This window comes from Diorhabda carinulata, chromosome 8 (assembly GCF_026250575.1).
Source record: "Diorhabda carinulata isolate Delta chromosome 8, icDioCari1.1, whole genome shotgun sequence".
Taxonomy (NCBI): domain Eukaryota; kingdom Metazoa; phylum Arthropoda; class Insecta; order Coleoptera; family Chrysomelidae; genus Diorhabda; species Diorhabda carinulata.
In genome coordinates this window covers 7,138,894-7,149,778 of record NC_079467.1, presented here as the reverse complement: position 1 = coordinate 7,149,778, position 10,885 = coordinate 7,138,894, and the positions used below count along the sequence as shown (strand labels likewise).

Genomic DNA, 10,885 nt, shown 5'->3' with positions numbered 1-10,885 from the left:
CGTCGCTCCGGAATCAAAACGTTCATTAACTGAGTGGACTGCAGTCGATGAACCATGTCCGACGCGTCCAAAGGGAAAGGTTATGGCTCCAGTATTTTGGGATGCGCATGGAATATTGTTCATCGACTACCTCCAAAAAGGAAGAGACAATCAATAGCGAATACTACATAAAGTTGTTGGATCGTTTTAATGCAAAAAATTTGGCCTCATATGTCGAAGAAAAAATCACTATTTCACCAAGACAAATGCATCGATTCACATGCTTAAATTGAACAGATATGGCCCCAGTGACTACTGGCTATTCGCTGATCTTAAAAAATGCTAGACGATAAGAAATTCAGCTCAAATGAAGAAGCAATTGCTGAAACGGAAGCCTATTTTGTGACAAAATACAAATCCTTCTACAAGTACGGCATCGAAAAAATAGAGAACAGTTGGTATGATTGTATTGCTCTTGAAGGAGATTACATTGATGAATAAAATCGATTTTTGGCAAAAAAAGTGTTTTTCTTAGTTAGTCACAAGACTTAACGAGTGATGTGATTGAAAGGATCAATGATGGCTCACTCTAGAAAAGTTAACAATTTGGTTTCTTGTATTATTAGGTCTGTGAGCACAATCCATTGATAATGATTCATCAGTCTTGTGTCAATGCTAGCTTGATATTTACTTATGCTGGCAGATCCATCTGGGGCTCTGAACTTCAGTTAAAAAATTGTTTCAACCTTGGATAAGCTTGATTGATATGATCCTTTCTACCCTGGCAGAATAATGATTGATTTTATAGAAAAGTCCCTCATGATTAGCTTCAGTTTTATTTGTACTACCAAAAAAATACTTTTTAATAATTTTAAGTTTTTTAATTTAGCGCACCTTCTTTTTTTCCTCTCTATAAGCACAATAATAAACTTTTTTTTATTTTAAAACAGGAAATCGTCAAAATTGGATGAAATTCGTTTATAAACTTTTAGATTAGATTATTCATAGTGACATTGCTAGTTCTTAATGTGTCGTCGTCGGATCTACGGTGCCTCCAATGGATGCTTTCTGAATAGTTAAGCGACGAAAATATTTGGCACAAAGCAAATTTGATTTGAGGAATGTTTGCAGTTGAAGATGATTTGCTATTTTTTCATATGTTGAATTTTGGTACAATGGCAAATTGCTCTGTTGCCATCTCTATTATTAAGTCCAGTTGTCCAAGTTTTTTTGTAACATTTCAGTTTGAATAAATACCACTGATAATTTAGTATGAACACAAGAAACAAATTTCAAAATAAGAAATAAAATTTTGAGCTTTTTCATAAACTAAGATAGACATTAAAAAATAGAATTTTGATTGGATATTGGATAGTATACAATTTATACAGTTTTTGCTTCCTTTGTTATTTGACTGAATCTTGTTTATAAAATGTCATACATGTTTATTTGACTTAATAAATTGAATTTTTGATGCTGTTAAAATTCTTGCAAAATGTCCGGATCGTGTCAGAAACCAAAATTTGGGGTCTTGAAAAAGGTTAGAAGATCAAATAATACATTTTAAATTAAAAAGAAAATTGGAAAAAGCTTGACATTTACCTATAGTGTAGGTATTTATTCTTTAAAGTTGCTTAATTTTTAGGCTCTAGCAGCAACAGCTGTAATAATAGGAGGAATTGCTTTGTATTGCTACTTCAGTGAACCAGGAACGTGCGGCCCTTGTGAGCGACCAAAAAAATAAATGTCTAAATTATGAAAATAACCATTTGTAGCAAAAGATGGTTGCTTCGTTTGTGATAAATTGTTTAGGTTTAAATTGACGGTGAAGTAAACAAAAAAAAAGAGAGATAGTTTATTTCTTTTTTGTAGCTTTACATTCGATAAAATATCTTTTCAAAAGAGATTCGAAGAGTAAGTATGACCCAGTACCAAGTGCAACTCCGCTTGCAACCTGAAATGAAGGGATAAATAATCAATTGATAAATTTTAGCGTGATATCGGTTATCAACTACGTTAAATACTGTTTCCTCTAATTTTTTTCACATTCATTGTATCTAATATCTGTATATGAGAGCTAGAGGAACGTAAGTCACAAATTACCAGTTTTACAAGAAACTTCAAACCCCTTAAGGCTCGTTATTTTCAAAATTCATAACACAAACATAGAACAATGTGGACGGTAGTCTTTTTTAATAGTTTTAATTCTGTTGTACCACAATTATGAAAAATACGATTTCCTTCAAAAATTGGAAATGATCGGACTTCGTTATTGTAGTTTGTGGTGAGAAGAAAATTTTATATATGCATGTATTTCAGAGTATCATGTATACTGTGCCTTCAAGGTTTACAGCTGATCTATTACTCCTCTTAGTAAATCCAGAAAATAGGATGGCTCTAGTTACCAATAATCTTCGTCTTCAATTTCGTATAGTCCCAACTGTCATGTTCCAGATTTCCATAGTATCTTACACTTCAATACAATATGGATAGAGATTTCGTTACAAGACTCCTATTGGTATTCTTAGATTGTTTTTGCCAAGGTTGATGCAATTAACAGATCTTCCCTGGTTATAGTAGCCCAGGAGGACCTCTGCCTGTCTCAATCCCTGTAGATTGTTCTGGTATCTGGTTCTACCTTCGTTTTCAGCTTAGTTATAAAGCAAATTTTATCCTGAAGCATATCCCAGATTTAATCATTTCTGAGATCGGATTAAGTCTGTTTACTGTTCTCTGATGCATTTTACATACTAATATAATTATTAACTCGTTGTTAGCTCAAAACTTTTTATAACAGGATATCATTGGAAATAACCTTGTTATACCTATAAATGAAGAACATAGCAAGATGTTCTTTAGCTCGTGAACGCTTTCTACTCAGTGAGGTACTCATCTGATACCCATTGGAGCAGTGCCATGAGGTATTTGTATTTAATACTATTATCAGTCGAATTGGAGGAATGGCCAGTAGCAAAAAAATGAGTCCGTTTCATCATTGTGCATGATAGAGATCAAAAATTTTGAAATCTTTTTCAAAACTGGTTTTGTAGAGCTGCACTCCATACTTTGTTTCAAGCCACACAGTGTTATTGATATGAAAAAGGACCCTTCATCAGTGTTGAAATTTAGGGTGATGATCTAGTTTTTGTTTGTAACGATGAATGGGTTCTTCTTCTTACAGCTAGCTATACAATTTCTCAATGGTTTCATGTAAACATTGAGTGGGACCATTGGCTCTTTTTTGCACTTTCTACGATGCAGTCTCGTCCGTGGACTATCATTTGTGTATAGCCAACCAAGAGATATTTGTGGTTGTTTTCGGTGAGGTTAGAAAATGTTTTTAGAAGTAAAATGTACATAAATACCATACATATTCAAGCCACTGCAGTTATCCATGAAGGAGCGAATACAAGCTTGATTCAGTACCTTCTATACCAATCTGAGTCTACTAAAGAGCAAACTTCTAAACCCCACCGCCATGAAACAGGTCTACAAAACACTTATGCGCACAGTGGTCTAATATGGTCATGAAACATGGATGTTCACAGAACACATTAAAGAAAGATTAAAATGAATTGTAGGAAAAGTCATCGAGAAAATATATGGAGGCGTGAAAGTGGGAGATGAGTGGAGAATCGGATGGAAATTTGAGATAAGAGATATCTTACAAAACCAAGACATTGTTATGGAAGACTCCCAAATGCCTAAAAAGCTCTGATTGTTGAAGTGTAAAATAGGAAGGGTGAAAGGAGACCAAAAATGAGATAATTGGATGATGTCACGAATTATCTCCAATCTATGCGAATCACAGGATGGTGCTCCAACTCAAGGGACAAAATACTATGGAGGTTCATTCAGGAGGGGGCCAAGGCCCTCACAGAGCTGGTAAGGTAAGTAAGCTACCCGACCATATAGTTAACTTATGGTTGATGCAGTTTAAAGTCCCGATCTTCTAAATATGTAAGCTCTGTAAGTTTTTCAGGTTGGATAGAAAATGGAGTTACGTTTTTTATTAACAGAACTCAAGTTCTATATTTTTTAGAGGTCTTATGTAGTTTGTTATGGCTTTATAAAGTTCGAAAAAAAAACTCAGTAAGAATACATTTTGATGAAAATTGGACTTACATCCCTCTAGCTCTTAGATATAAATATTGATGATTATAGAAGTGGAGCCCAATTGTGAATTTTGAGTTGAAAATCCGTAATGTATCCCCTCAATATATTAACCCTAAACATAAAGGTGTGCTTTAAGGGTAGCCGATCAGATTATTGAAAAAACGATTCTTAGAAAAACTGTAGCAAGTCAGATTAAAAAAAATAGGTTAAATACATGGAGAAAAGTGGATATTTCATTAATCTTTTTTATTTGGAAGGAAAGCCTTCAAAGTGTAAGGAAAAATATAATGTAACTAAAACCATCAATAACACTGGAGTGTACAGGAGCTGAGAACTGTGTATTTACCATTCCGCATCTTTAATTTCTTCTCATTCTTCTTTATATTTTAATCCTCTAGGGCTGTCCCCACACTACCATATGCCACGATAAAATCATCTCAGATGATTATAATAACATGTACGTTTCGTAGATCCACGACGCTTTGATTAGTTTGTTGTACATATTTTGAAAGAAGATGTTTTCAATTTAATTTCTTCATTTGATTAAACAATGACTTCATTGTGTTACAGTTGTGATTATTATTATGAGGGCTGCTAATTTAGTTTTGAGATATGAATATGTGAAATCTGACACTGCCATCATACAGTTTGACATTTTTAACGGTGAACGCACTCGTACGAGTGCTATAAGAGCTGTTTACAAATACTCTATGACTTTAGATCAACTCGCTTCGACATTTGGTGTTATGCGCCTGATCTCAAGCCACCGTTTCGCTGGTTTTCCAATCGTGATTGTACTTCTCTACAGGATGTATTTCGCAAAGTCGTCCAAAATCGGCTGTTGTGCCAAAAAACAACGATGCGGTGCAAAAACAGATATTGCAAAATCGTCCAAAATAGTTCCATTCGCATACATTCAATTCGCATGAGTATTTGGGTGTCAAAAAGATTTGTTCACATTAGATACCGCATAATTTACAATCCCTCAAAAAAGCTCGAGTCAATTGGTACAAAGAAATGCTGAAGAAATTGAATCGGGGTACTTCAAAAGACGTCTATAAGATGATAATAGGTAACATGGATCTATGCATATGAACCCGAAGCAATCGTCTGCACGATTCTTAAAAGACGAGCCAAATCCAAGAAAAGTTGTTTGCACACGAAGTACTTCTTCAGCAATTTCGGAATAGCTGGACATGTCGCCAAGGTTACGTTACTAGAGCAACGTAGAATGGTTAATTCTGAATGGTGTACCAGCATTTGTTAGCAGCAGACGAATCATTCTCCACCACACATTAGTACAAACAAAAACATACAGTCCTTGTTGGAGAATATTTTGAAAAACCGTAAAGCCATATCCAATTATGAATATTTGTATTTATTTGTTTATCTTGTCCATCTCAAAACTTAAGTAGCAATTCTTGTACACAATAGTAATTGATATTTTTATTGTGCCTAAATGGAAATTTTGAATGAAATTGATTGTGAAGGTCATGTTATTTGTTATATCATTTCACTATTATCTATTAAAGCCGTGGAAATGCTAATTTCCCATTCGTGATTTGCAGCAAACTTCATACTCGTGGAAAATGACAACGTTAAAAAAATGCGTGATGATTTTAGAGTATCTGAAAAGTGAAATCGATTGGAAAAAATATTGGCAACACTTATACGACAGTCGAAATTTTTGAGAAATATCCCTAGAAGAGTTCTAGAGGTCTATCATCACTTTTTACGACCACAAGATGACCGAATCGAAAGATATCGAAGAAGGAATGGACGATAGATCTATTATGGGAGAAAGAAGAAGAAGACCATTTTAAACGAGTTAGATAAAAGAGGAAATGGAGAATGAAGGAAAGGGAATACTTATTTCGGCAATGGAAAAATAATTCAGACGACCCGGAATAGGAATCGAGCCCATATCTATTGGTTACACGCTAGAAGTTATACCAGTTAAGCCATCCTAGAGACACGTACCACATTTATATTCCAAAGAAAACCTATAGAGAAACACCGTCCAACTAACGGTAAAGAGCTATTTCGAGCTTATTAAAAAAATGGGAAAAAAAGAAATACTGGAAAGGGAAGTCCTTCTTAGTGAATAATTTTCAATAATCGAAAAACTCATTTGGACAGTCCCCGGACTGAGAATGAGATCTATTGTTACAAAACGCAAAGTTAATTTAGAAATGTCATAGAAAGCACTTTACGCTTTTATAATAGTGACTTTAATTTTCTCATCAGTAAATTTATTCTTATACCAAGAATTATTTTTCGCTTTTTAGTTTGATTATTGATAAAACCGTGATTTTTGGTTTTCTCAAACTATAATTTATTTTGTCGTAATGATTGGTTTAACTATTTTAAAATTTTTTCCAAATTGAAACTTATGACTTATGACACTTATTTCTCAAAATACTCCTATTCAAGGTGATCATATAAAAATGGATAATTTTATACTTTCGCGGTTCCCTCGTTTTTTAGTTCTAGAAAATTGAAAAACCATCCGATTTCGATTATTTTTTTAAAAATCTTAGTTTTACGGCGGATTTACGAAAAAATCATGGGAATAAAAGAAATAATAACTTATATTGGTTTCAGGTCTTTAAATGTTCATGAAAATGCACTCATTTACGTATAATTGTTGATAACATTTTCCAAATAATCAAATGAAATTTTTTTCATAATCTACACAAAAAAAGTACAATTTGAAACAAAAATTCATACAAAAATGTTCATGTATCATATTTTTACAATTAAAAATAATAACAATTTCTCTTAAAATTGAACTTTTCTCACATATAATCGTTTGTACCTATTTTATTAACTAATTATTAAAGTTATATTTTTAAAATCACTTATGGTGATCAAGTGTACAATATTAAAAGTTAACTATGAAAAAATTGAAAATTTTCACCATTAAAAAAATGGTGTCTTACTAAGGGTGACTATTAGAGAGAGAATTGGGAGTTTAAAAAATATGGGAATAAAAAAATGAAAATTCATATTGGTTAGGTTAAATTAGGGGGGCGTTGTTTCAAAAGAAGATCAAATGTGAACATTTGTTCTGAATTCTTAGAACACCCTCCCTCCTAACCTAACTTAACCTAACCAATATGAATTTTCATTTTTTTATTCCCATATTTTTTTTCATAAATCCGCCGTAAAAACGAAGATTTAAAAAAAATCATCGAAATTGGATGATTTTTCGATTTTCTAGAGCCAAAAAAAAACGAGGGTACCGCGAAAGTACAAAATTACTCAAAAATGTTTACCGACTCCCATGTCGCTCGTGTTGCTAATCCACATAGGATACAACGTTCAAGCGTTCAGCTGGTTTCACTTCTTATCGTACCGTTTCTGTCGTAGGAAAGGGGCTTTAATCAATATTGTAAGCTGTAGAGCTTTAGTACTAGTAGATCATTCTCAATTAACACTTTACTTACAATTTGTACGATAAATTTTGTTAAAGTAGTTTTCTTTTCTGTCATTATATATTAGGTATTATACGAAGAAATTTTCTCTTTATGTAGACCCCCGTTTTTTCTTTAAAATTCTGAATCCCAACAATGTGATCAGAATAGCAAATATAGTAACCAATGAAACCTAAAATTGATGAGAAATCTTATCTCATTACGGTTAAAAGGATATTATATAACAACTGTGACTTACATTAGCTCGTCCTTGAATAGTTTGATTGTTAAAAAATTTTTGAATTCCCTTATAACATTGATTAATTCTATTTCCACTTTCACTCATAATTAGTATGATTTATTGGAATTAAAAATGAATTCTCACGTAGTAAGAAATTTAAAAAGGAAAAAAGACGTACAAAAAATGACAGATTAATTTAAAAAATAAACCTAACCAATAAATTAATTACTTCTAACAGAACTGCCACAGAAGTTATAAAGAGACAGAAACGACAAGCTCATTTATACATGCCAGTGTACATTCAAAAACAGGGTGTTTAAAAAAGTAATCCCGTCTCTAGAATAGATAGAAACCTGAAAAATATTTGGGGTTTGCTCTGTCTCACAATTCTTGAGGGGAATTTATCTCTGTAACATAAACTTTTTCTTTAAGATACGACTAAACTGTGTAATCCAAGGCATTAATATCGCAAGAACGAGGATGCCAATGAATCGGAGATTCTGCACCTCTACCAATCCATAGATTCGGAAAATCATTCCTCAACCAATTACAACACCTTCTATCAAAGTGCGATGGAGCTCTATCGTGCATAAAAATTAATTCTTCTAATATCTCGAATAAGTGATTGCATAAAAAATCCAGGTACATAACACCATTTAAATTTCCAGGTAGAATGTGATAACCTATTAATTTACTACCTAAAATTGCTGCCTAAACATTAACTTTTAATGAACTGGAGACTGTGTACTGTTTTCAGAATATTTTGATTTGAAAATGATGCTGGTATAAAGTATTGATAAAGTTATTAATTATTATTAATTAGTAAGCATTATGTGAATTTAAATTTTTTTGTCGCGTAAATGAAACCCCATTGATAAAACGGATACATTTAAAAAAATTGGGACAAAAATCCGATTTTATCAATATAGGATCTTGTTTTTAAAAGTTAAATAAGTATGGGCATTGAGCTATTGGAGGCCTTAGTATGAAACAAACAACAATTTGATGATCATGTATGACGGATCCGGGACTTTATCAATACTTTATATCAGTATCAGAATCAAAATATTTCGAAAACAGTACACAATCTCCAGTTCATTAAAAGTTAATGTTTAGGCAGCAATTTTAGGTAACAAATTAGTAGGTTATCATATTTTACCTGGAAATTTAAATGGTGATATGTACCTGGATTTTTCAAGAAATCGAATATTAGAAGATTTAACTCTAAACGAGCGAAGATCTCTATTTTTTATACACGATGGAGCACCAACGCACTTTGATAGAAGGTTTCGTAATTGGTTGAGGAATGATTTTCCAAATCGATGGATTGGTAGAGGTGCAGAAGCTCCGATTCATTGGCCTCGTCGGTCACGCGATTTTAATCCCTTGAATTACATAGTTTGGTCGTATCTTAAAGAAAAAGTTTATGTTATAGAGGCAAATTCATCTCAAGAATTAAAAGACAGAATTCAACGTCACTCTAATGACCTCATAGCTGATTTCCAACCGTTTAGAAGATTAACGGATTCTTTAGAAAAAAGGATATATTGTGTATTCGTGAAAACGGAGGCCATTTTGGTCACTCACTCTAATTGAATTCTATTACATGTTATTAGCCATTTTTAAAATTTTCATCGTGTGATTTCTTGTTTAATTAATTTTTTGTCGCGTAAATGAGACCCCATCGATAAAACGGATACATTTAAAAAAATTGAGACTGAGAGCTTTCATTTCTTGTAACGTTTCATAAAAATCCGGTTTTATCAGTATAGGATCTTGTTTTTAAAAGTTAAATAAGTATGGGCATTGAGCTATTGGAGGCCTCAGTATGAAACAAACAACAATTTGATGATCATGTATTACGGATCTCGAATCAATACTTTATATCAGCATCGGTTATTACTTCATAATTTTCAAATCAAAATTTTCCGAGAACGGTACACAGTAGTCGAGTTTTATCTAGAGTACCTTTTTGGTGTAAAATTAAATAATGTTTAAGTTCACTTGAAATTCTGCTTAATAAATATAATATTGAAAAATATTTAATAATAAAAACAAACTCATTGGATGTATCAGCTTCCAAAACATATTCGTATAAAATTTCAATAGAATGTTACTAGTAGTTGCGGCAAAATCGTAAAAAATGTGTTTTCTATCTATCCTAAAGATAGTATTACCTTTCTCTGAAACCCCCTGTAAGTGTGAACAGTGACTGGTGCTACACACAACTCTATTTTTTCGTGCTATAAATAGTAAAGAGTAGCAACGCTGATCAACTGGAATCTGTTGAACTTGCCGCCATAGCATCAAAGTCAACGTCAACAAGTACTTATAATGATAACGATTCTGACGAAGTCTCGTGGCCTAATATAATATTTGGAACTCTTACCTTGGTGGTCTCATCACTCTTCTTCCTGTCATGCGTAGGCGTCCTCGGAAAAATGAAGCTGAATCAAGGCTTAATAATGCCTCATTTAGTTATCGTGTCCGACTGAATGAAGATGGAATAACTCGTGATGTTCCATTATGTATGAAGGCTTTTTATCTTTACACAGAATCACAGGGCGTCGAGCTAGATACGTAAACGAGTCGTTGTTTTTAACTGGGAAAGCACCAGTCGATATGCGTGGAAAACACAACACACGACCTCACAGAGGACACAAAACAGAAAGTGATTGAGTTCATTAGGAGTCTTAAAGGGCGAAAATCTCATTATTCCTTGGCAGACTCCAAAAAAATTTTTACCTGCCCGAAGATCTAAATATAGTCAAACTACACAAAATGTATTCTGATCGCAACACTGATGCTAAAGTTTCCTACGAAACTTTTCGAGGAATTTTTGAAAACAACTTTAATATATCGTTTGGTTATTCACGTGCAGTACGTGTGATACCTTGAAAGCCGACATATCTTCACTTATTCTGAAATTGAATTCCATCCAGGATGATAAAACGAGGAAGATTGCAAGCAATGATTTGGCGAAAAAAAAAATCGTGAAAAGGAGCTTCATCTAAGAAAAAGTCAGCAATTTTATAATCTAAAGCGCAATTACTGCAAACGTACCGCAAAGTCTCTGACTATGGAAAGTATCACTATGGATTTCCAAAAAAATTTGCCATACCCAAACATCACT

At 33.1% G+C, this 10,885-nt stretch overlaps 2 long non-coding RNA genes across 2 annotated transcripts; one reads left to right on the top strand and one right to left on the bottom strand.

Annotated features, from left to right (window-relative positions):
- Positions 1-1,401: 1,401 nt before the first annotated feature.
- Positions 1,402-1,744, top strand: LOC130897500 (uncharacterized). The gene is made up of 2 exons (XR_009059714.1): positions 1,402-1,519; positions 1,625-1,744. It is a non-coding gene; the product is annotated as an uncharacterized LOC130897500 (long non-coding RNA).
- Positions 1,745-1,821: 77 nt separating this feature from the next.
- On the bottom strand, positions 1,822-7,961 carry LOC130897501 (uncharacterized). Its single transcript, XR_009059715.1, has 3 exons — positions 7,771-7,961; positions 7,545-7,704; positions 1,822-1,933 (listed from the first exon to the last, which is right to left on the bottom strand). It is a non-coding gene; the product is annotated as an uncharacterized LOC130897501 (long non-coding RNA).
- Between the last annotated feature and the right edge of the window lie 2,924 nt (positions 7,962-10,885).